At 38.6% G+C, this 26,871-nt stretch overlaps 1 non-coding gene across 1 annotated transcript; it reads left to right on the forward strand.

The window, feature by feature from the left end:
• Positions 1-10,784: 10,784 nt before the first annotated feature.
• LOC148564555 (small nucleolar RNA R71) lies at positions 10,785-10,892 on the forward strand. Its single transcript, XR_015884795.1, has one exon. It is a non-coding gene; the product is annotated as a small nucleolar RNA R71 (small nucleolar RNA).
• Positions 10,893-26,871: the final 15,979 nt, after the last annotated feature.

Below are 26,871 nucleotides of genomic sequence, written 5' to 3' on the forward strand. Positions count from 1 at the left end.
TCCCAATTATGACTTGAGTAAGGGAAAAGGCTTAGATAATATTGTTGAACAAAGGATCACATTTGAGAAAACTTTTGAAGAGGTGGAGATCCTTAGAAAAAGGAGGATGGGAATTGAATACGCTTTGTCAAGACCCTTGGAATCACCTTTGCCTAGGTTATCATCTACACATTCATTTGAGTGGGTGAAACTCATTTCTATTACCTTTATGATCCCACTTGAATATGGCTTGCTTGAAACGGATGGTCAACTTAGGATGCTTTGTGGGATGATGCGTAAAAGAAAGATGTTTCGTGGTTGACGTTGTAAGTCTAGGCTCATTATGGTTGAAGCTTCAAGGAGTAAAAGTTGGACTAGTGCTCAATTGGATAGGTCTAGGAGGATAGTTTGGTGCCTCTACGAGAATTCATCTCTCTTGCCACCTGGAGGAAACCACCATGATCAACTCAAGGACGGGTGTGAAAACAAAGTGTGGGATCCCAGATCGCACAAGGAAGATCAACTTTGGGAGCCCGTGGGTTTTGAAGAACTCCATCAAAGCTTGGGGTTATTAACTTTGAATGATGAAGCACAATGGAAGTCCAAGCATTGGTGGGTGTTCAAGGATGGATTCAAACACAAGCCACCTTGATGAGGAGCTCCCCATAAGTCCAACTTAAGGACAATAAACAAAAGTGCTAGGTGGGAGACACCCCACCATGGTAACATCTTTTCATTTTCCCTTTTGTACATATTGGTAAAATAGGTTTAATCTCATGTTTTAATTGATTTGTTAAGTTTGTTTGGTAGTCTAGTAGGTTAAATAAGGTTTTATGATGTTTTGGTAGTTGTTTGGAGGTTTGGAATGCTTGGTTTGGTGCAAAAACATAGAAAAATTTTGAAAAATAGAGCACCACCCACGCGCACGCGTGCTTTACGCATACGCGTGAATCAAGCCATTTCGACCATCCATGCGCACGCGTCATGTACGCATACGCATGGATTGAGTTTTTCCACCCCCTCCATACATTCACCCGAGAGTTGTGCCTGAAGTGTGCCAACTTTGTGCCCCAGGGCACGCGAACGCGTACCTTGTGCGTCCGCGTCGACTCTCTGCCTTGGCATGCACGCGTACGCGCGCTGTACGCGTACGCGTCGCTTCCATTTTCATTAATCCACGCTTACGCGCACATGACGCACGCGTGGATTGCCTTATTTCACTCACCTTCTTTTCTTCTCCTCTTTCCGTTTCTTTCCTTCTTCTCTGTTCTTTTCCACTCTTAAAACATCATCCAACACTACCAAGCATCATATAACACCATTTATTTTAGTTATTTAGTTAGTTTAATTTTTGTTTTCCATTATAAGTGTTGGATTACTAATCTTGTTTACTGTTTACTGCTGCTGCTTGTTGATAGGATGTTAGTTTAACATCATTGTTGTTAATTGTCATTGTTGGATTTCTTTGTTGAGGTTATATTTGGTTACTTGGTTCGGAACTTTTCATTGTTAATGCTTTTGAATACCAAGTACATGTGACATTGCCTTCACGCATCTTAACTCTTTGAATTGCATGTTTTGGCCACCATGCATTCATCATGCATTGTTAGGCAATTGTATATTATCATTGCATTTTTTTAGGTGATGCTTGTTTATGGTTTACCCTTATTCACATCACCTATTTCATGCATTGAGTTTGTGGAATCGTGAAATTGGATCGAAAGCTTACCTAGCGACATATTTTTTGAGCTTTGTAAAGCTTTGTGGACCATGCTTGCTATGTGATTGATTTTCACTTCTATCTTCTTTTTCCTAAGTTCCATAGCATCCATGTATTTCACCTCTATGTCACTTAGGTATTGCAACAATTTCAATATGTGTCATTGATTGTTGTGTGAGTTTCATATACCATTTTGTTCACCAAGTCTACCTACACATCAATCAATGTCCATGCATTATCCAATTTCACAATTGCTTGATTAATTGCTTGAATGCTTTTATGCTTCTTCACTACTTGTTTGGTTGCCTTAACCTACAAGTCTTTTAAGGTATCTCAAGCATACTAGAATGAGTGAAATGTGTGTCTACTTTTGTATAATTGTGACATGGTCTCTAAATACTAGAGTGTGAGTTCTAAACCGCATGCAAGTTAGGACCCACAACTTACTTTTCATTAATGTCACACAAATTCACTCACTCAATTCTAGTGATTTACCTCATTCTAACAATCCATGCTTCCTTACTTGTGCATTTACTTGTCTTATTATCTCCTGTTTTCTATGTTCAGGATGAATCATCATAAGCAAAAACGGAAGAGGAAGGAAGAACACGCAGCACCGATTGACCTACCAGCTGAAGGTAGCAACTCGGAAAGTCTCCGTACCCCCTTGCTCATCTTTGAGTGCACCGAGGACGGTGCAAACTTTTAAGTATGGGGAGGTCGTCCGACCGAATCGGCACTTTTGGGTGACGAGTTTCTAATCCAACACTTTTGCATTTCATTTTAGGATTTTTGGTTGCATTGCATATGTATATATTAAGCTTAGTCAAAATCATGATATTTTCCAAGGATTTTACCTATAGGGCACCCCACCCCAATTGATTGAAAAAAATTTTTTTTTGTGTGTGAACTTGCTTGAATTATATACTTTGTGGATCATGTTTTGAGCTAAGAACACAAGCATGTGAGATTTGAGCCTAATTGTGTGGTTACATCATACATAACCACTTACTTTCATTCTTGTGTGTATTATTCTCTTCCTATGATTGTAATCTTTGATTTGTTTAATTCTATATGTCCATTACTTTGTGTATACATGCATTTATATGATTGAGGCCATTGTTCAAATAGATCACTTAACCATATAGCCTACCTTTTATCTTCCATTGTTAGCCAATTTTGAGCCTATGCTTAACCCATTTATTCTTAATTGTAGCACATTACAAGCCTAAGTGAAAAATAATAAATGTCCTTAATTTGAATCTTCGATTAGCTTAGGCTAGTGAGGGTGTTCATCATTTGATTTTGGGAGAGTTGGGAACATTGGGTAGAGATAAAAGTGTGTTTTTATATTTGTGTTGAGAATCTTGGGAATTGGGTACATACTCATGTATTAATCATGTGTAAACCATATGCATTGATGTTCTTGTATATATATTTTAGTTTGAAAAGAAAAAAAATTTAATGAAAAAAAAAGAGAAAAAAAATTATGAATGAAAATAAATAATAAAAATAAAAAAAAAAAAGAGACAAAGGATTGCAATAAAAAGGGGACAAAATGCCCTAAAGCAAGGTTCAGTAAAAGTCAATGCATATGGGTGGTGATCAAAAAGAGAATGCATGAGTGTGTGAAAAAGTGAAGAATGGGTAGTTAGGTTTGTTTAGAATTGTATAGGTTGTCATAGGTTAGGTGGAAAGTTTAAGTTAATCAAAGATTCGAATTTTAAGCTCACTTGGCCATATGCATCCTACCTTGACCCTAGCCCCATTACAACCTATGGGAAAGCCCTCATGATATTTGTATGCATGCATAAAGTAATTGTTGATTGTTAGATGAAAAACAAATCTTGGAAAGCATGACTAGGGGAGAATTGAGTGAATCAACCCCATACACTTGAGCGACTAGAGTGGATACACATCCGGTGAGGGTTCGATTACTCAATTACATGTTTCCACCCATGATCATCTCTTTTCTTGCAAGTTTGTAAAATCTTTTTAATAATTTAATTCAATTGTGGGTTGAGTGATTGCTATTACCTTAGCCCTTGTGTTTGTATATGTATTCTTGGAAATTGATTTATTTTGACTAAGTGGATGCATTCGTGTAGATAGATTGCATATAGATAGGTTGCATGCAGTTAGTTTGCATTGAATAAATGTTGATGTCCCTTTGCTTCTTTCTTGATTTTAGCATGAAGACATGTTTAGTTTAAGTGTGGGAAGATTTGATAAACCCTGATTTCGTGATTTATCTTATGCTTATTTTGGGGGATTTTATCACCTTTTCTCACATTTATTCAATAAAATAGCATGGTTTTGTAATTCTCCCTTGAATTGTGCTTAAATGTGAAAACATGCTTTTTAGGCCCTAAAATTGGTAATTTTAATTCACTTTAATTCCATTCGATGCCTTGATGTATTTGATAAGTGATTTCAGGATCATAAGGCAAGTATTGGATGGAAGAAGTGAGGAGAAAAGCATGCAAAGTGGGAGAACTCATGAAGAAATGAAGGAACCGTAAAGCTGTCAAGTCTGACCTTTTCGCACTCAATCGACCATAACTTGAGCTACATAGGTCCAAATGAGGCGGTTCTAGTTGTGTTGGAAAGCTAACATCCAGGGCTTCAAAATAATATCAAATTTTCTATATGTTACTTCGTGCTCAGGGGCGGGCACGCGCTATGTACGCGTGCGCGCCGATTCTGTCCGTGACCCACTAAAGTGAAATCGCCCCCAGCGAATTCTGAAGCACTTTGGGCCTAACCCAACTCATTTCTAATGCTATTTCATGAAGAATTCAATCTTGGGCAAAGGGGAGAGCAATTGTTTGAAGTTTTAGCATCATGTAGTTTAGTTTCTAGAGAGAGAAGCTCCCTCTTCTCTCTAGAATTAGGATTAGAATTTCTTAGATCTAGGTTTAATTCATGCTTTGATTTACTTTTCTTTTACAATTTCTTGTTCCTTTACTTTTCCCCTCTCTAATTTTGTATTTCATTCTTATAATTTCTTGCTTTGTTGTTGATGCACTCTTCCTTCTTTTATTTTCTTTTAATGCAATTTATGATTCATGTTCTTTTATTATTGATTTGCTTTATTGTTGTTTAATTCCTTGCAATTGAGTAGTGTAGATTAACTTTCCTTGCAATTTAATATGTTTTCCTTGTATGCCTTCCAAGTGTTTGACAAAATGCTTGGTTGGATGCTAGAGTAGAATTTTGTGCTCTTGGCTTGGAAAGGTAACTTAGGAACTCTTGAGTCACTAATGTCCAAGTGATTGACGATTGGGAGCCATTAACGCTAGATCTCTCCAATTGATTAGGTGTACAACTAGGACTTATGGACTTGGATTGACATAGCTCACTTGACTTTCCTTTACTACTAGTTAGAGGTTAACTTAGTGGGGTTGATCCTTGCCAATTCTCATGTTGTGGTTAGTGATTAGGATAGAGATCCTTGACCACCTAACCTTGCCAAGACCTCTTTAGTTGTTAGTTTATTTTCTTTGCCATTTATATTTCTTGTCCATCACCTCAAAAACCCCAAAACATACCTCATAACCAATAACAAGACACTTTATTGCAATTCCTAGGGAGAACGACCCGAGGTTTAAATACTTCGGTTTATAAAATTTAGGGTTTGTACTTGTGACAAATAATTTTTTGTATGAAAGGACTATTGTTTGGTTTAGAAACTATACTTTACAACGAGAATTCATTAGTGGAATTCTAGACCACACGAAAGTCCTCTCATCAGTTACAAAAGGAGAACCTTGTGTCTTGAATACAAGGTAGTCCTAATTCAACTGAAGGACCAACTCTCCTCTGTCAACATCAATCACAGCTTTTGCTGTGGCTAGGAAGGGTCTGCCAAGGATGACGGATTCATCCTCATCCTTCCCAGTATCTAGGATTATGAAATCAACAGGGATATAAAGTCCTTCAACCTTTACTAGCACGTCCTCTACTAGTCCATAAGCCTGTTTCATTGATTTGTCTGCCATCTCTAGTGAGATTCTTGCAGCTTGTACCTCAAAGATTCCCAGTTTCTCCATTACAGAGAGTGGCATGAGGTTTATCCCTGACCCCAGGTCACACAGAGCCTTGTCAAAGGTCATGGTGCCTATGGTACAAGGTATGAAGAATTTTCTGGGATCCAGTTTCTTCTGAGGTAATGTCTGCCTCATTAATGCACTTAGTTCATTGGTGAACAAGGGGGGGTTCATCCTCCCAAGTCTCATTACCAAATAACTTGGCATTCAGTTTCATGATTGCTCCTAGATATTTAGCAACTTACTCTTCAGTGATGTCTTCATCCTCTTCAGAGGAAGAATATTCATCAGAGCTCATGAATGGCAGAAGGAAGTTCAATGGAATCTCTATGGTCTCTGTATGAGCCTCAAATTCCTTTGGTTCCTCAAGGGGAAACTCCTTTCTGTCCAGAGGACGTCCCATGAGGCTTTTCTCACTGGGATTCACGTCCTCCTCACTCTCTCCAGGTTCGGCCATATTGGTCATGGTTATGGCCTTGTACTCTCTCTTGGGATTTTTTTTTGTATTGCTTGGGAGAGTACTGGGAGGAGTTTCAGTAATCTTCTTACTCAACTGACCCACCTGTGCCTCCAAATTTTTAATAGAGGATCTTGTTTCATTCATGAAACTTAGTGTGGTCTTGGATAGATAAGAAACTGTGGTTGCCAGGCCAGAATGGCTCTGTTCAGAATTCTCTGTCTTTTGCTGAGAAGATGATGGAAAAGACTTGCTATTGCTAAACCTATTTCTTCCACCATTATTGTTGAAGCCTTGTTGAGGCTTCTGTTGGTCCTTCCATGAGAAATTTGGATGATTTCTCCATGAAGGATTATAAGTGTTTCCATAGGGTTCTCCCATGTAATTCACCTCTGCCATTGCAGGGTTCTCAAGATCATAAGCTTCTTCTTCAGAAGATGCCTCTTTAGTACTGTTGGATGCAGCTTGCAATCCATTCAGAGTTTGAGAAATTATATTGACTTGTTGAGTCAATATTTTGTTCTGAGCCAATATAGCATTCAGAATATCAATTTCAAGAACTCCTTTCTTCTGAGTTGTCCCATTATTCATAGGATTCCTTTCAGAAGTGTACATGAACTTGTTATTTGTAACGACCCAATTTTCAGTACGCCTAGGACATACCAGAAACTGAGTGCTACTAATTTGTCATCCTAATTATTATCTATTATTTATTATATGAGCCTGATTCGTTGTTAAAAGCATAGTTAGTTAGAGAGGTACTTTTTTTTTTTGAAAACGTTTGAATTAATAAACAGAATCATTTATAATCAATTCACAAATAATAACAGATAAAACAATTATAATCAACCACACATAAATACATCACAAGTAGCTAGCAACATTCGGTGATCCAGCCTTAATTAGAATATAGACTGTTAGTTAGAACACCCCTAGATATAGCTAGATAATAACTATATACATATACATACATACAACATCCCAGGCCCTGACCTGTTCAAGAAGTCCCTAAGCTGGCGCCCAGGCTAGCCTAGACTCTATACTCACTTAGTCCCTCTAAACTACTAAACTGAGGGAAAGTACGTTCTAAGTCTTCACAACTCAAGTCAGGTGGAACGTCATCAAAAGATGGAACATCATCTACTATTCCTCTGCACGATCAGACGTTGCCATATGACGTCTCTCTGGTACCTCATCAGGTAGCCACACAACAGGAGTCTTGTACACAGGATTTAGGCTAAAGTGTGCATACGAACGGGGTGCAGACATTGGCTGGTCTCACAGTATATACATATAAACAGAGAACGGGATTCACCCTAGACTCAGAAAACTACTTAAAGCGGAATCCTCTTTGCGAATGATCGTTAGTGAATTACGGAAGGGTACTCACGCTTCCATCTGAAGGGGGAAGGGAGAGAGAAGGGGTAAGAACTGGGGAGTTCTTAGTAGGGTCGGGGTTATTAGTTACGTTCATTAACTCCATGTTGTTTAGCAGATAAATAGCAGAATACCGAGAAGTAGTAGACAGAAGAAACAGATAAATAGAGAAAATAAAGAAAACAGAAAGCAAAACACAAACAAAAGAATACAAGAAAACAAAACACAGACACAGAGAATAGAATTAAAACAAAGAAGGCATACATTCAAACAACAATCATAACAGAGGAAATGCGCAACCAAATATGATGCATGTCTAGCCCTAGCGCAGGTAATGAGCTCATCTGTCGGTTACATACCCGCTCCCGACGTTACCCAGAGTCCTTTGACTAGGTAAGGCTTCCCTGTTGGCAATGCCCCTCGCAAGAGTCCTTTGACTTGTGAGGCAAACCACTGCAAGAGTCCTTTGACTTGCAGGGCGGCACTAGCAACCCACTGCAAGAGTCCTTTGACTTGCATGGCGGAGCTAGTTAACTTATATCTGCCCAACACACTCTCTGTAAGAGTCCTTTGACTTACAGGAGCATACACACGCTCTCACTGTAAGAGTCCTTTGACTTACAGGAGCATACACACACACTCCCACTGTAAGAGTCCTTTGACTTACAGGAGTATATGCTAGTCGTGTGTTCTCGATACCTCTGTAAGAGTCCTCTGACTTACAGAATAACATTATAGCTAAGTATCCCAGGAAAGCACTCTCAGTGGTCGTACCACCATCTATCTGACTGTCTTTACGCAGCAGATCATCACATAATCATTCTCATTATCATCATTCATTATCATTCTCATTATTCATCATCACTTTCACATTCTTATGCAGTACCTCTTTCTTTCTCTGTATCTCTTTACTCTGTTTTAATTACTCTGTTCTCTGCATCTCTTTTCTCTTCTCTAATTACTCTTTTCATCTGTATCTATATTACTCTTTTTCTCTTTATCTCTTTACTTTACTCTGGTTACTCTGTTCTCTATGTTTCTTTACTCTGCTTTGATTTCTCTGTTTAACGTATGTATTTAAAGCTTATGTAAATTTCGGTATGAATAGTTAGTCTGTCCCAAGTATAGGTTCATTAAGTCTATACTGAAACAGTTTAACTTTTCATATAATACCTAACCCTATTCGCAATTCCAGGACTAGCTATGTTGCCCTAGTTCGTTCACTAGTCTCTGTCTGTTTTTCTGTCATTAAAACTTTACAGACTTTTTCTTCGATTTTTATCTTTTCTTCAACTTTTTATCTTTTATTTATCTTTGCCTCACTAATATGTTTTTACCACTCCCTAAGTGTTTTATGAAAGTAATTATGAGATTCTGTGCTTAAAGTTGTCTTTCTAAAGCTTTTACAGAAAACTGCATTTTCCGCATTATTTTATTATTTTTATTAAAATATTATTTTTAATTAAATATTATTATTTAATATTTTATTATTATTTATTATTTTATTAATATATTTTCAAAAATTAACTTACTTTTACTTTTAACCTTTAAAATTTACTTTTTACCACCCGTAACTTTTAATATTTCTACTTTTACCACCCTAACTTTCAAAAATTACAAAATAACCCCTCAAACACCAAAATATTTACTTTCTTGCCCTTTTCAAGATCTAAAAGGTGTTCTTCATTGTTCTTCACCACACTCAAAGTGTTCTTCATGTTCTTCATAAATTCTTCAGATTTTTTCTCTGTTTTTACCCGTTTTTCAGTATTTTCAGCATCCGATTTTTACTATAATTCATAATAAATTAGCAGCCACTAAAACCCCATCTTTTCTATATGATTTTAACACAAATTGAATTTCATCAAATTTCATCAAAATTTCACCAAATTTTCACCAAGAATCAATCATATATGCAACCAATTTTTAGCACAGCCAAATAATACAACATTCACACAACTCAAACACAAATAATCAAGATTAATTTCGTGACACCCTACCTTGATTTGCTGCTCCAAATTCGGTTAGACTTTCAGGTGGTCCTTAAGCACTTTTTCCTCCTAAAACACATCAAGAACAACTTTAAATCTACAAACTCTCAACTGACCAAATCTCCCTCAGCATGTTAGGAAGAGATATCTCACCTTATACTTGCTGAAAATTAATGTTTCTTGGCCCTCAAGTCAAGTTAAGCATGATTCCTAAGGAAGAACATCAAGAAAACACATGTTTTGCATGGTTTTCCTTGGAAACCGAATTGAAGAGGGAGGGAGACAGCCATCTCACCTTATTTCCAGCCTTGATAAGTCACATGGTTATGTAGAGGAATAAGAGAGGATCATTTTGGTGAAATCGGACTTTTGATTTGAGTTTTAGTTCAGAAGAAATTAAGCTTTGAAGATTAAGTGTTCATGAAGTTTTCTCTCTTTTCTCTCCTTTCAATTTCGGCCAAAATGATGAAATGAGACAGCCTTGGAGGTCTTGGGGGTGTAAGGTGAGTTGTTATTGGTTGGCTTGGAGGTGGATTAAAACAATATTAAAATATCTCAGGTGTATAACTACTAAAACTAGATGTATCGGAACACTCGTAAAAACATCTCTAAAAATTATTTTCTGAGCTACTAGCATAAATGACACTAGTAAAATATTTATTATGAGAATAAAACATGTATAATGAGGCCTTAGCATTGCTAAAGTCATCAGAGAGTGCTGGTGCTAAGCTGCACCAGTAAACCGTAAACCCGGTTAAACCGATTTTCTGTTTTTAACTAAAACTGACCAGGTAACCTTATAATATCATTCAAGAAGCTTCTAATACTCATATAATGATGATATTATCATATTATCTCTCTTCTCTCATGAATCGAGTCCGGTTCATCAAATTGAGACTATTTACGAAAAACCGAATCAAAACTCCTAACCGATATGGTTTAAAAACTAGGTTCTTCATGACTGCGTTATCGAGCTTGATATAGAAGAGGTGTTCTCTTTACTGATCTTCCGGAGAAATCCGTGCTTTTAGAAAAGATCTCGCGTACTCGAAAATCAGGGTTGTTACATTATTTGCAACCATTTCAATGAGTTCCTAGGCTTCTTCAGGCGTCTTCTTCAGATGAAGAGATCCACCTACAGAATGGTCCAATGACATTTTTGACAACTCAGACAGACCATCATAGAATATACATATGATGCTCCATTCTGGAAGCATGTTAGTAGGACACCATTTGATCAGTTGCTTATATCTTTCCCAAGCTTCATAGAGGGACTCACCCTCCTTCTGTCTGAAGGCTTGGATTTCCACTCTAAGCTTGCTCATCTTTTGAGGTGGAAAGAATTTGGCCAGGAAAGCACTGACCAGCTTATCCCAAGAGTTCAGGCTTTCCTTAGGTTGTGAATCCAACCATGTTCTAGCTCTGTCTCTTACAGCAAAAGGGGAAAAGCATAAGCTATCAACTCCATTGGTCTTGACAGTGTCACAGATTTGCAAGAATTCAGCTAAAAACTGATGCGGATCTTCCAATGGAAGTCCATGAAGCTTGCAATTCTGCTGCATTAGAGAAACTAATTGAGGCTTTAGCTCAAAGTTGTTTGCTCCAATTGTAGGAATTGAGATGCTTCTTCCATAGAAGTCAGGAGAGGGTGCAATGAAGTCACCAAGCATCTTCCTTGCATCTCCACCATTGTTGTTGGGTTTGGCCATGTCTTCTTCTTTTTCGAAAAGTTCTGCAAGGTTTTCTCCAGAGAGTTGCGCTTTAGCTTCCCTTAGCTTCCTCTTCAGAGTCCTTTCAGGTTCAAGATCAACTTCAACAAGAATATTCTTATCCTTGTTCCTGCTCATATGAAAAAGAAAAGAACAGAGAAAGAAGAAGAATTCTCTATGTCACAGTATAGGGATTCCTTTATGTGAGTAGAAGAATAGAAGAATAGAAGAAGGAGAAGAGTAGAACTCAAACACAAAGAAGAAGAGTAGGTTCGAATTATGGGTAGAAGATGAATGTTAGTAGATAAACAAATAAATAGAATGAGATGAGAGAGGGAAGAATTCGAGTTAAAATAAAATAAATTAAAAAAATTTTTGTTTTTATTTTAAATATTAGTTAGAATTCAAAAATTAAGAGAAGGAATAAAATTAAAATTAAAATTTGAAATAATTAGTTAATTAAAAAGAATTTTGAAAAAGTGGTGAGGAGTTTTCGAAAATTAGAGAGAGAAAATTAATTAGGTAGTTTTGAAAAAGATAAGAATTTTAAAAATCAAACAAAAAGTTAAGTGGTTAATTGAAAAAGATTTGAAAATCAATTTTGAAAAGATAATAAGTTAGAAAAGATTTTGAAATTGATTTTGAAAAAGATATGATTGAAAATCATTTTGAAAAAGATTTGAAAAGGAAATTAAAAAAATTTGATTTTTGAAATTAAAGTTGATTGCTTGACTAACAAGAAACTAAAAGATATGATTCTAAAATTTAAAGATTAAATCTTTCTTAATAGGCAAGCAACAACTTGAAAGTTTTTGAATCAAAACATTAAATGTTAGTAAGATTTTCGAAAATATGAAGTAAAAATAAGAAAAAGATTTTGAAAATCAATTTTTAAAATTTTCGAAAACATTAAAAGCAAAATAAAAAAAAATTTGAAATATTTAAAAAAAATTTCAAAAATACAAAAAGGAAAATGGAAAAGATTTGATTTTGAAAAAGATTTGAAAACATAGAATTTTGAAATTGAAATTTATGAGTAAAATAAGGAAAGATATATTTTTTATTTTTGAATTTTTAATAAAGAGAGAGAGAAACACGAAATTGAAACAAAACATAAAAGTTATGAATCAAAACAACTAATGCATGCAAGAACACCTTGAATGTTAAGATGAACACCAAGAACACTTTGAAGATCAAGATGAACACCAAGACTTATTTTTGAAAATTTTTAAGAAAAGAAACATGCAAGACACCAAACTTAAGAATTTTTAAATGTTTAGACTCTAACAAATTGAAAATGCATATGAAAAACAAGAAAAGACACAAAACAAGAAAAATTAAAGATTAAACATATAAAATCATCAAGAACAACTTGAAGATCATGAAGAACACCATGCATGAGTTTTCGAAAATTTTAAGAAAAATTAAAAAGATGCAATTAACACCAAACTTAAAATTTGACACTAGACTCAAACAAGAAACAAAAATATTTTTGGTTTTTATGATTTTATTAGTTTTTTTGGTTTTTTCGAAAATTATATTGGGAAGAACGAAAAAGAAGAAAATTTTTTTTTAGTATTTTTCGAAAATAAGAAATAAAAAGCTTGAAAATAAAATAAAAGTACCTAATCTGAGCAACAAGATGAACTGTCAGTTGTCCAAACTCGAACAATCCCCGGCAACGGCGCCAAAAACTTGGTACAGGAAATTGTGATCTCAACTGCACCAACAACTTGGTAAGCACGTTCATAATCTCAATTCTTTTTCACAACTCCGCACAACTAACCAGCAAGTGCACTGGGTCGTCCAAGAAATAAACCTTATGTGAGTAAGGGTCGATCCCACGGAGATTGTCGGCTTGAAGCAAGCTATGGTCATCCTTGTAAATCTCAGTCAGGAAGATTCAAATGGTTATGGGATTTTGATAATTAAAATATAGTTAAAACATAAAATAGGATAGAGATACTTATGTAATTCATTGGTGAGAATTTCAGATAAGCGTATGGAGACGCTTTGTTCCTTCTAACTCTCTGCTTTCTTACTGCCTCCATTCAATCATTCATACTCCTTTCCATGGAAAGCTGTATGTTGGGGGATCACCATTATCAATGGCTACCGTCCGTCCTCTCAGTCAATATGGTCCAAGTGCGCTATTACCGCACGGCTAATCAGCTGTTGGTTCTTGATCATGTTAGAATAGGATCCAATTATCCTTTTGCGTCTGTCATTACGCCCAACACTCGTGAGTTTGAAGCTCGTCACAGTCATCCCATCCAGGATCCTACTCGGAATACCACAGACAAGGTTTAGACTTTCTAGATCTCAAGAATGCTGCCAATTGATTCTAGCTTATACCACGAAGACTCCGATCTTTTGGAATGGAGGCTAAGAGATAAACACTCAAGCTATTGCAGATAGAACAAAAGTGGTTGTCAGGCATGCGTTCGTAGGCGAGAATGATGATGAGTGTCACGGATCATCATATTCATCAGGTTGAAGTACGAGTGAATATCTTGGAATAAGAATAAGCTTGAATTGAATAGAAAAATAATAGTACTTTGCATTAATTCATGAGGAATAGTAGAGCTCCACACCTTAATCTCTGGGGTGTAGAAACTCCACCGTTGAAAATACATAAGTGATAATGGTGTTCATTGGCTTCGGCCCCAGAGGGAAACCAGAATGACCAAGACCTAAACCAAAGGACTAAACATCTAGAGATGAAAATACAATAGTGAAAAGTCCTCTTTATACTAAACTAGTTACTAGGGTTTACAGAGATAAGTAAATGATGCAGAAATCCATTTCCGGGGCCCACTTGGTGTGTGCTTGGGCTGAGCATTAAGCTTTACACGTGTAGAGACTTCTCTTGGAGTTAAACGCCAGGTTGCAGTGTGTTTGTGGCGTTTAACTCTGGTTTGTAACCTGTTTCTGGCGTTTAACTTCAGATTCGGCAGGAAGTTGGCGTTTGAACGCCAGTTTGCGTCATCAAAACTCGGGCAAAGTATGGACTATTATATATTTCTGAAAAGCCCTGGATGTCTACTTTTCAACGCAATTGAGATCGTGCGAATTGGGTTTCTGTAACTCCAGAAAATCCATTTCGAGTGTAGGGAGGTCAGAATCCAACAGCATCTGCAGTCCTTTTTCAGCCTATGAATTAGATTTTTGCTCAAGTCCCTCAATTTCAGCCAAAAAATACCTGAAATCACAGAAAAACACACAAACTCATAGTAAAGTCCAAAAATGTAAATTTTGAATAAAAACTAAGAAAAATATACTAAAAAAGTAATTAAAACCTACTGAAAACTACCTAAAAATAATGCCAAAAAGCGTATAAATTATCTGCTCATCAATTGCCCACCACCATAAATGATTCAAGTCACTATCTTAATGGTGGCTGGGAATATCATGAAGGAATGATAAATTATGAGTAATCAAATGCTGGGAGGAATACCGTCGGTAAGGAATTTCACAAGATTTTCGCGTTGCAAGTATAGCCCTCAACCGACAAATAATTCGCAAATCAAATTTCGAAGGAATTGGTTGTCACAAGTTCAACCCCAATAAAAGTAACTGAAGTATTCAAACCTCGGGTCGTCTCACAAGGAATTGGCAAACATGTACTTCAACATTGGTTAGAATTCCGGGGTTGCAAGTTATGAGCAAGAAATTAAACCAAAAGACTTAATCAAACAAGAATTCTTAAGATGCAAGAAACTAATTCAAATGACTAAAGCAAGATGTGAGTAATTCCAAACTAATAAGATAGCATCCAATATAGTTCTACTCTAAGGCTAAACAAATAACTATAACTAAGACAAAGCAATTAGGATTTTTGGGTTTTCAAATATGAATAATAAAAGCAACTCTTGGCTAGGCATGGAAATTGGGGTCACCATCCTTGTCTAATAACCATATCTTGACAATTATGAGGAACCAAACTCATTAAGTTTACTTCTATACTTGAAGTATGTTAAATGGTTTAGTCAACATCAACCCATAAGGTCCAACCTTGCTACTAACTGACTTAGTAGTAGGCTAGTGTCAATGGTTATCAAATTGACTACTAAGGGTTCCCAAATCATAAAATCCATTAGACCCAATGACTCAAGTTTACCCAATTCCCTTAGCTTAGGCCAAGATTAAAGAAAACTACTCCATAATCAAAGGAAACATTTCATCAAACACATGGTAAGCATTATAAAAAGACATATTCAAAATGTAACTAAATTGAAATTGACAAGTACCCACTAAGAATTATCAATATACAATAACTCTAACAACACAATTAACCATGGAAATCACTAATGTAACATTAACAATTCAACATCCACAAGATTCATGAAATGGGTATAAAATGACAATTGACAAGAAAACATAAAGCTAACACAAGATCTAAACAAAATTATACTAAGGAATTCAAATTAAGCAATCAAAACTAGTAATTAACAAGATCCAATACAGAATTCAACAAGGGAAGATCAAATCAAACTAGATCTAGAGAGGAAAAAGGGTTTCTCTCTCTAGAAGAACAAAACCAAAAACTAGCTAAAAATTGTGTCTAAGTGTGAATGAATGATCCCTCCTTCCCCCTAGCATCCTTGGGTCTTTTCCATGTAGAACCAGCTTGAATTTGGGCCTCATGAGCCTCAGAAATCGCGAGGCACGATTTCTTTTAATGAGGTCACGTGCAGCTTGTCGCACGTACGCGCCATGCGTGCGTGCGCGCCGATTGATTTTGCGTCCCACGCGCGCGCACCCTGTACGCGTGCGTGTCGATGGGGGATTTCTCCAATCTGTGCGGATACGCCGATCTTTATGCGCTGCTTCCAGTTGTCCACACTCGCGCGTGCGCGCGAGGTGCGCATGCGCGGCCATGCTGAAATTCCCAAAAATCCAAATTTTCATGTTCCTTCCTCTTGTGCATTCTTTCTTTCTCTCTTCTAGGCCATTCTTGCCCTATAAATTCTGAAATCACTCAACAAACGCATCACGACATCGAATGGTAATAAAAGAGGATCAAAATATAGCAATTCTAAGGCAAAAGAAGCATGTTTTCCATCATGAAGCAATATTAGGAAGAGAACACAAAACCATGCAATTCTTGTGAATAAATGTGTGAAATATTGACAAAACTCCCCAAATTCTACACAATATAAACCACAAAATTGAGGTTTATCAAATCTCCCCAAACTTAAATCAAGCATGTCCTCATGCTAAAAATAAAAAGACCAAAGATCATGGTAAGAAAGGGTTCATGAAGTGTAAATTACCTAAATGAATGCATGCAACTAATGTAAAAGCATCTATCTACTTGGTCAAGGATAAATCTATCCTCCAAGAACACCTATGAGCATGCGAGGAGAAAATGATATGTAGTTCATAAATCCTACCAAATTGAACATCACTATGAAGTGCATATAACTTGCTAGATGAATGCTTGTGAAAGCTGGGAACAGGGAGTTAAGCATCGAACCCTCACCGGAAGTGTATCCGTTCTATTCGCTCAAGTGTATAGGGTTCGTCACTCAATCCTCTCCTAATCATGCTTTCCAAGATTTGTCTTTCATCTAACAATCAACAATTACTTAATGCATGCATACAAGTATCATGAGGTCTTATTCATGGGTTATAATGGGGCTAGGGTGAAGGTAGGATGTATATGGTCAAGTGAGCTTAAAATTCGAATACTTGATTAACCTAAGCTCTCACTGAACACACAAAACAAGCTATACAACTCTAATACAATGCCTAGCTACCCATGGGTTTTACTTTTTCGCATACTCATGCATTCGTTTCAATTCACATCCTATATGCATTGTTATTATTACTTTGTCTTGGGACATTTTTGTCCCCTTTCATTGTTTTCTCTTTTTTTTTTCATATTTTTGTTTCTTCTATTTTTCTATTTCTTTTTCTTACATTCTCATATATACACATATAATAATTTTTTTTTTCTTTTTGGTCCCCTCTTTCTTGGGGTTTCATGTACAAAAGTTTTAATGCATATGGTTTAACCGTTAATACATGAGTATGTTCCCAATTCTCAAAATTTCCAATTACAACTACAAATACACACCTTTAAATCTACCCAAGTTCCCAAGTACACCCTCTCAATTGAATGATACACACCTTTACTTACCTAAGCTAATCAAGGATCCAAATCTAGGGACATTCATTATTTTTTATTTAGGGTTGTTGATGTGCTCTATTTAAGATTAAAAGGGTTTATCATAGGCTCAAAAATGGTTAGCAATGGTAGATATAAGGGTTAAGGCCGTTTGGGAAGAGTGACTATTGAAATAATGGCCTCAATCATGTAAATGCATTCATACACAAAGTAATGGATATATAGAATTAGACAAAGCAAGGATTATAGTCATAGAGAGAGAATAATGCACACAAGAATGGGAAATAGTGGTTAGAGGATATAATCACACAATAGGCTCAAAACTCACATGCTTGTGTTCTTAGCTCAATCACTATGTTCTGAAATACATTCTTGAAGAAAGTTTACCGCAAAATTTTTTTTCAAAAATGGTAGGGTACCCCGAAAATACAGTTTCTTGGGGAAGAAGTCATTATTTTGACCAAGTAACTCTATAGAGACTAACTATTATGCAAAGGGTATTTACAAGCAAGACTAACTACACATGCAATGTACTAACTACTAAGCAAAAGACAAATCCATGGGTATTGAAGGGAAGAGATTATTACCCATGGAGATTGGTCAAACGACCTCCCCGCACTTAGAATTTAGCACGGTCCTCCGTGCTACCAACAATGCGCAAAGGGCGGTTGGGACCGGAACCTTCACTATCCCCTTCATCAGAGCTCCCGTCACTTGGGTTTGAGGTGGACGTGAATATTTTGGGTTCCTCCATGCTAGGGGTAACACAACGCAAGAGCTTCTTGAGGTAAGTATATTGGCATTAGTTGTGCCGCTCATATCTATCAATCTTCCGGTGTAGATCTTCTATCCTTTGATGGTGGATCTTTGTCGTGGTGGTGACAATGAGGTGGCAGGAATAGTAGGCTGAGGGGCCATGTCAAGGCTTGGGTTGTTCATAGGAAGCTGTAGGTATTTTTTGCTTGGGACAACATCGTCCTTGGCCAAAATTATAGCCTTCGTGTCCATGGCTTCCCAAGGAACATCCGCCGCAGCAATTTAATCAGATACCAATGTTGGAAATGGCAAATTACTTTGGGCGAGGACTTGACCCATCGCTTGCTTGATAAGAAGCGAAATGTTCACCAGTCTCTCTATGAGAACGCACCAAATAAGCAAGGTGAGATCCGCCGTTAAGGATGACTTGTGGGTGCTAGGTAGCACATAGTGGGATAAGATCTGGGCCCAAGCTCTAGCTTCTACAGTGAGAGAACATGCGTCAATGCACTTAGGCCACATCCGGAGTCGGCCTTGGGTCCAAGATGTCTCTGGTTCAGCGATGACTCGAAGAATCGAGTCCCAATCAAACCCAAACTCTTCTCGCTGACGTAAGACCTCTTGGTAGCCATCCATGTCACTTGGTACCGGTAGGACATTAAGCACTTGCTGAATAGCCTCTTCTGAAACTGAGACTTGCTTCCGGTGCACGTACACCGATTGAAAAGAGGGGAGATGGTAGTTCGTGTAGAACGCGAGCACCCATGAGAGGTTGACCTCCTGTGATTTTCTCAGAAGAAACTCCCATCCTTGCCATTCAATGCAGGGTAGAATACAATGAGCAACCTTGTCCGGCGGAGTGAGTAGATGCTCAGCATGATAGTTCCTCTCAACCATGGCAGGGAACACAAGTTTACAGAAGCGGTTGGGGAACCTTGAAGAATCCTTTGCCGGTTTGCTCTTCTCTTTTTCATCAATAGGAGCGGATGCCTTCGCCTTCTTAGATAGGGGTTTAGCTCCTAATGTAGGGTGCGCCTTGGAGTTTGATTTTTGGGGTGCCCTCTTTGTGGCTGGTTTCCTTGAAGCTTTTTCCTTGCCTTTCTTGGTGGCCAAAAATATGCAAGTAAAAGGTAGTGCCCAAAAGAAATAGTGCAACAAGATGATCATAGAGGCATGGGTCACAACACTTGGCATGGGATGCAAGAGTGAGTAAAGCATGCAATATGGCATGAGAAGAATAATCTCAAGCATCCATAACAAAGAGCAAGTCATGTTTAATGAGTATCTAATTGGCAACCGTAAAGCAAAGTGAAGTCAATACACTTAGAAGAGAGCAAGTGAATGAGGAGGAAGCACCAAATGGAAGGTATATGACTAAAATAAACCAAAATGGCATTCGTGCATTTCCTCGAACACTTGGCGTGCAGTTATCAAGTAATGAGCAACAATAAAATACTCAATCAATTAGAGGCCCAAAATGAAATATCAATCATCACCCAACATCACCTACTTACAAAGATAATAAAAGACAACAAGAAGATCTATGAAAGCAAATTAAAACTCAAATTCAACATCCATGGAAAACCAAGAAAAAGGAAAAAGTAAACAAACAAAAGCAAGTAGTATAATCATGCAACTAAGAGAAAAAATAAGTGAATCAACAAGAAATATCTAACTAGAAAAAGAGATTATGCAAAGAGAGTAAGAGATGAGATATAAAAGAAGTAGAACCTTGAGGAGTGTCAAAGAACAAGGTGGAGTTTTCTTTTTGTGAAAATGAGAAAGAGAGAGAAGAGATGTAGTGCCACCGGAGGTGGTGGTGGTCGCCGGTGAGTGACCGGAGATGGTGGTGGTGGTTTGTGGAAGAGGAAGAAGAGAAGAGAGGTGATGGAGAAAGAAGATGAAAGAAACAAGAAAGGAGGTGAGAGAAGGACAGAAGCAGGGCGTGCTAGCTTTAAAACTAGTTCGCGCGACCGACGCGCGCGCGCACCGTGCGCTTGTGCGTCGGTGAGGGTTGAGCGAGGGGCGCGTACGTGTCAAGGGCGCGTACGCATGAAGACAGTTGGGTTTCTGGCACAGAGTTGGCACAGAGTATCCTAACTCTCGGGTGTTTGTACCAGAGTTGGCATGTAGCACAGACGCGCAGATGCGCCAAGGCGTGCGTCGTTGGCTAAGTGGGGAGGGGTGCGCAGGCGTCACGCACGCTTGCGCGTTGGTGCCTGGCACGAAGTGGGCAAAAGGTGGGCATAACTCTCGAGTTTTTGTACCAGGAGTGTGAAATACACCACCAGCGCGCGCTTGTGGATGCCCCTTCCCCCTTTTTTTTAAATCATGGAAAGGGCTATTCTAACACATTCTTGGCAGGTGTTTAGGCTAGATAGTCAAGGAAACACTCACAAATTCATGCACTATTCAAAACAAAGCACTTTCCCTTACTTCGATAATTCATCCATACCAAGAATGATGAAATCTATATGAACATCCTAGTAAGTCAATAAGATTAACAAAACTATCATTTCTAAGCAATCAACAACATCAAGAAGTCACAAAATATACAAGAATCTAAAGTTAAAAGCAAGAAGGTATACACAAGGAAGATCTTACCACGGTGGGGTGCCTCCTACCAAGCACTTTTCTTTAACGTCCTTAAGTTGGACGGTCAGTCGCTCAAGCTTCTCCTCCTCTAGGTGCATCCGTTAGTAGGAACACCTCTAGCTCTTTTGGAAACTTGTAGCCATGGTACTTCTTCACTCTATGTCCATTCACCTTTAAAGTTGCTTCACTTTTAGGATCAAACAATTCTACCACCCCATAGGGCTTTATCTCCTTCACCTTGAAGGGTCCTTCCCATCTAGAACGAAGCTTGCCAGGCATAAATCTAAGCCTCGAGTTGTAGAGGAGAACCTCATCACCTTCTTGAAAATCCTTCTTTCGGATGTGATGGTCATGAAATGCTTTAGTCTTTTCCTTGTAGATCCGAGCATTCTCATATGCTTCGTTCCTCAAACACTCGAGCTCCTCTAGTTGTAATTTCCTGGTCACACCCGCCTTGGTGAAATCCATGTTACACTGCTTTACCGCCCAATAGGCTCGATGCTCAATCTCCACCGGAAGGTGGCATACCTTACCATAGACGATCTGGAAGGGACTCATCCCCAATGGAGTCTTGTAGGCCGTCCTATATGCCCATAGTGCATCTCCTAACCGGAGGCTCCAATCCTTCCTTTTTGGATTTACCACTTTCTCCAAGATTTTCTTAATCTCCCAATTAGACACTTTCGCTTGTCCGTTGGTTTGTGGGTGATAAGCAGTGGCAACCTTATGCAATACCCCATAGCGCTTGAGCAGTGCCTCGACTTTCCTGTTACAAAAGTGGGATCCTTGGTCGCTCATGATTACTTGTGGCAACCCATAACGGCATACAATGTTATTTCTAATTAAAGAAATGACGGTATTGGCGTCGTCAAGGCGGGTAGGTATTGCTTCTATCCACTTTGACACGTAGTCAACCACTAATAGAATATATAGATACCCACTTGAGTTGGGAAACGGTCCCATAAAGTCAATGCCCCATACGTCAAATATCTCACAGAACAACATGGGTTGCTGAGGCATCTCATCCCTTTGGGACGTATTTCCTGACTTCTGACACTGATGGCAAGACATACAGAACCGGTTAGCATCCTTGAATAAGGTTGGCCACCAGAATCCACAATCCAACACCTTTTCAGCTGTCCTCTATGGGCCAAAGTGGCCACCACATTCGGACGAATGGCAAGCTTCAAGAATGGCTTGAATTTCAGATTCCGGAACACATCTTCGAATTACTTGGTCCACTCCCCTCTTTCACAAGTGAGGGTCATCCCAAATGTAGTATTTGGCATCACTCCTCAACTTGTCCCTTTTGTTTTTAGAAAAGTTAGGAGGGAAGATTTTTGCAACCAAGTTGTTCGCCATGGGGCAAACCAAGGAAATCTATCTGACACAGCATGCAAACTATCCAATGGGAATGAGTCATTGATCGGAAATGGGTCAAATTTTAAATTCTCAAGGCAGCTTAAATGATCCGCAACGAAGTTTTGAGATCCACTCCGGTCCCTAATCTCAATATCGAATTCTTGTAAAAGCAAGATCCAATGTATGAGTCTAGGTTTTGACTCATTCTTTGTCAATAAGTACTTCAAAGCTGCATGATCCGTGTATACTACTATCTTGGACCCTAGCAAATAAGATCTGAATTTATCTAAAGCATGAACAATAGCTAGGAGTTCCTTTTCAGTAGTGGTATAGTTGGATTGTGCTGCATCCAATGTTTTAGAAGAGTAAGCAATGACATAAGGGAGTTTACCATCACGCTGTGCAAGCGCGGCACCTACAGCATGGTTTGACACATCGCACATTATCTCGAATGGATGCGTCCAGTTGGGGCCTCGCACAATCGGTGCTGTGGTAAGAACTCTCCTTAGCTCTTCAAATGCACTCACACATGCACTGTCAAACTCAAAGTCCAGATCTTTTTGGAGGAGGCGCGACAATGGCAAAGCAATCATGCTGAAATCGTTGACGAAGCGCCTGTAAAATCCTGCATGTCCCAAAAACGAGCGGACCTCCCTCACAGATGAGGGGTGAGGTTAAGTGGTGATAACATCGACCTTGGTCGGGTCTACAGAAATGCCTTCACTAGATACTACATGTCCTAACACTATACCTTGTCTTACCATAAAGTGGCATTTTTCAAAGTTCTAGACAAGGTTAGTGTCAACACATCTAGCTAAGACCTTGGCCATGTTCTCTAAGCAACAATCAAATAAAGTTCCATAATCACTGAATTCATCCACAAAGACTTCCAGACAATTCTCCATCAGATCGGAAAAGACACTTATCATACACCGCTGAAAAGTAGCAGCTACATTGCATAGTCCAAATGGCATCTTTTTGTAGGCAAAGGTGCCAAAAGGACAAGTGAATGTGGTCTTCTCCTGATCTTCAGGAGCAATGTGAATCTGGAAGTAACCAGTGAATCCATCAAGAAAGCAATAATGAGATTTACCCGCCAAACGGTCCAACATCTGGTCGATAAAGGGCAAAGGGTAGTGGTCCTTCCTTGTAGCGGTGTTCAATCTTCTATAGTCGATGCACACTTGCCACGCATTTTGTACTCTCTTGGTGACCACTTCACCATCATTCTTTTAACCGCAGTGATGCCCAATTTCTTGGGAACAACCTGGACCGGACTCACCCACTCACTGTCAGAAATTGGGTATATGATACCTGCATCAAGTAGCCTAGTGACCTCCTTCTTTACCACATCAATGATGGTTGGGTTGAGTCTTCTTTGTGGTTGCTGAACCGGCCGAGCTCCCTCTTGGAGGAATATACGATGCCTACACTTGTGGGGTCAATCCCCACAATATCGGCTAGGCTCTAACCAATTTCCTTCTTGTACTTTCTTAGAACATCTAGGAGCTTCCCTTCCTCTTCACTAGAAAGCTCACTAGCAATAATGACCGGAAACCCTTGGTTGTCCTCTAAGAAAGCATACTTCAAATGAGATGGAAGAGGCTTCAGTTCACTCTTTGCCTCAAGCTGAGGTTCCTTTTGATCAAGCTCACGAAGTTCATTCTCAACAATTTTCTCTTGTTCACCCTCTTGGTCATCCGTTTCCTCAACAATGGGGTAGCATAACTTGTTGTGGTCTTCTTTTCGCACTTCCGCTACCACTTCATCGATTACATCACATTGGAGAACAGAATGCTCTTTGGGAGGATGTTTCATGGCTTCTTCCAAATTGAACTTGATAGTCTTGTCTCCGACCTCAAAGGAATATGTGCCGGTGAAGGCATCTAACTTGAATTTAGAGGTCTTAAGGAAGGGTCTACCAAGTAGAACGGAGGATGAGCTTCTATTTTCTGTTGGAGGCATTTCAAGGATGTAAAAGTCAACCAGAAAGACCAAGTCCTTGATCACCACAAGTACATCTTCTGCTATTCCCATCACAGTGATCACACTTTTATCGGCTAAGGCAAACTTCGCCGCCGACTTCTTTAATGGAGCTAAATTCAACCGCACAAAGATAGAAAGCGGCATGATGCTCACTCAAGCTCCTAGATCACACATACAGTCATGAAACGTGCGTCCACCAATACAACAAGACACCAAACAAGGCCCAGGGTCACCATATTTTTTTGGAATTGGCTCCATCAAGGAAGAAATTGAACTACCCAAGGATAATGTCTCCAACTCTCCTATCCTATCCTTGTGTGTACACAAGTCGTTCAAAAATTTTGCCTACTTCGGAATTTGTTGGATAGCATCAAGAAGTGGTATGGTTAACTCAGCTTTCTTGAACACTTAAAGCATGGTCAAATCGAATTCCAGAGTCTTCTTTGCTTTCTTCACCAAGGAAGGGAATGGGATAGGTGATGCACGGAAACTTGTCTCTCAACCAATTTCCCTCGGCAAGTATACCGAATTGTCGTCAAGTAAAAACTCACAATAGAGTGAGGTCGAATCCCACAGGGATTGATTGGTCAAGCAACTTTAATTGGAGGAATATTCTAGTTGAGCTAAGCAGAATTTGATTGGAGAGTTGCAGGAAATTAACTGGCGGGAAAGTAAATGGCAGAAAGTGTAATTACTGGAAATAAAGAACTGAATGTAAATAACGGAAAGTAAATTGCAGAATCTTAAATAGGGAATGGGGAAGATGAACATAAAAGTAAATGACAGAAAGTAAAGAGGCAGAAAGTAAAGAGAATGGGTAAGATCAGAAATGGGGGATTCATTGGGCTCAGGAGATGTTGTATTCTCCAGATCAAGTTCATTTTCATCTCTTCCTCAATCAATGCATTCATTGATCTCCTTGGCAATCTTAAGTCATTAGATTCCAATTCCTTGGTAACCCAATCTCTCAAATCTTGATCAATAGCCAATTCCTTGGTCTAATTGCTCATGAGAAGAGATGAAGTATGGTCACTGATTATACCACATGTATTCCCAAATCAAAGTATTGGTAGGATTATATGTCACCATATCCACCCAAATCCCAATTTGGTCTAACATGAGAAAGCATGTCTAGCATGATCTCTTCATTCCTCTTCCAAGGTCCGAAGAGATCCAAGTATGAATAGCTTTTTTTCCAAGATAACTACCCAATAGGATGAAGATTGAAAGCTTTCTAGTAAAATCAAGAGAAAAGAAAGAAGAAGAATAATGAAAACTATTATTGATCCATCAAATTACAACAGAGCTCTCTAACCCAATGAAAGGGGTTTAGTTGTTCATAGCTCTGGGAATGGAAAGTGTAAGTGTAAAGTACATTATGAAAACTAAAAAAAAAAGGTTACAGAGAAAGTAAAGTATACAGAGTGTAGTTCTCCAAAATGCCAAAAGCTCCCATTACTAGTTCAAAACTACTCCTATATATACTACTCTTCTGATCTTCTAGTTGGCTCTTCAAGTTTTGGATATGGGCCTTTGGATCTTAAGTTGAAGTAGTTGCAGTCTTCAGTGGACTCAGCTTTGCTTGCAGAGAAAATGTGAGTTAGGCATGGACGTTAGTTAGGACGTCACTGGTGTTAACGTTAAGTGAAAATGTGGGTTCGAGAACGTTAGTGACGATCACCTTTTTCAATAACGTTCCTAACCCAAGATGGTCCACGTTAACTTTAACGTTAGTGGCACTAACGTGACCACTAACGTTGCCTCTTGGTCCTTCACAAACGTTATTGGCATTCACTTTTTCCAATAACGTTTGCTTGTTGCCCATCCTCCCTACGTTAGAGTCCACGTTAGTGTAGCTAACGTGACTCCTAACGTGGGCATGCCTCAGCCTCAAGAGCGTTAGTGACACTTACCTTTGTCACTAACGCTCCAAACGCCCCTTCTCACGTTAGTACCTCACGTTAATTGTATTAACGTGGCCACTAACGTGGTGGTGATTTCTATCTTCAACGTTGGTGATAAAGGTGAGTGTCACTAACGTTGGCTCATCATTTCTTTCCTCCACGTTAGCTTCCACGTTAATGTAGTTAACGTGGCAACTAACGTGGCCAATAGTGGCTTGGTCCAACGTTAGTGACAAAGGTGAGTGTCACTAACATTGGCACTTCTTTGTTCCTTCCACGTTAGAGTTCACGTTAATGTAATTAACGTGACTCTTAACGTGGCTAAGTGTGCCCTTTTTCCAATGTTAGTGGTATTCACTTTTACCACTAACGTTGGAGCTTTACTTCTCTTTCACGTTAGCTTCCATGTTAATGTAGTTAACGTGGTAACTAACGTGGGCTATGATGGCTCATGAAGGCGTTATTGGCGATCACTTTCCTTATTAACGTTGCAAGCTAGCTCCCATTCCACATTAATGGTCACGTTAGTTAGACTAACGTGGCTATTAACGTGGCATCTTCCTTGCTTCCTTTATCCTAAAATCAAGCAAGTTAAGTGCATCAAAGCTAGGTTCTAACTCATGAGATCATGCATCATCCACTTTATCATTCAATTCATGCATAATTCTCATAAAATCATATAAAATTCACAATGTTTGCTTGAATCAAGATGTAAGTGATTATCTACCCAAAACTTGCTTATTAACTAAGAAAATGCATGAAACTACCCTAAAACAGTAAAAAAAAGGTCAGTAAAACTGGCCAAAATGCCCTGGCATCATAACACCAAACTTAAAGCTTGCTTGTCCCTAAG

The sequence above is a fragment of the Arachis ipaensis genome, chromosome B5 (genome assembly GCF_059453495.1).
Source record: "Arachis ipaensis isolate K30076 ecotype BB chromosome B5, ASM5945349v1, whole genome shotgun sequence".
In the NCBI taxonomy this organism is placed as follows: Eukaryota; Viridiplantae; Streptophyta; class Magnoliopsida; order Fabales; family Fabaceae; genus Arachis; species Arachis ipaensis.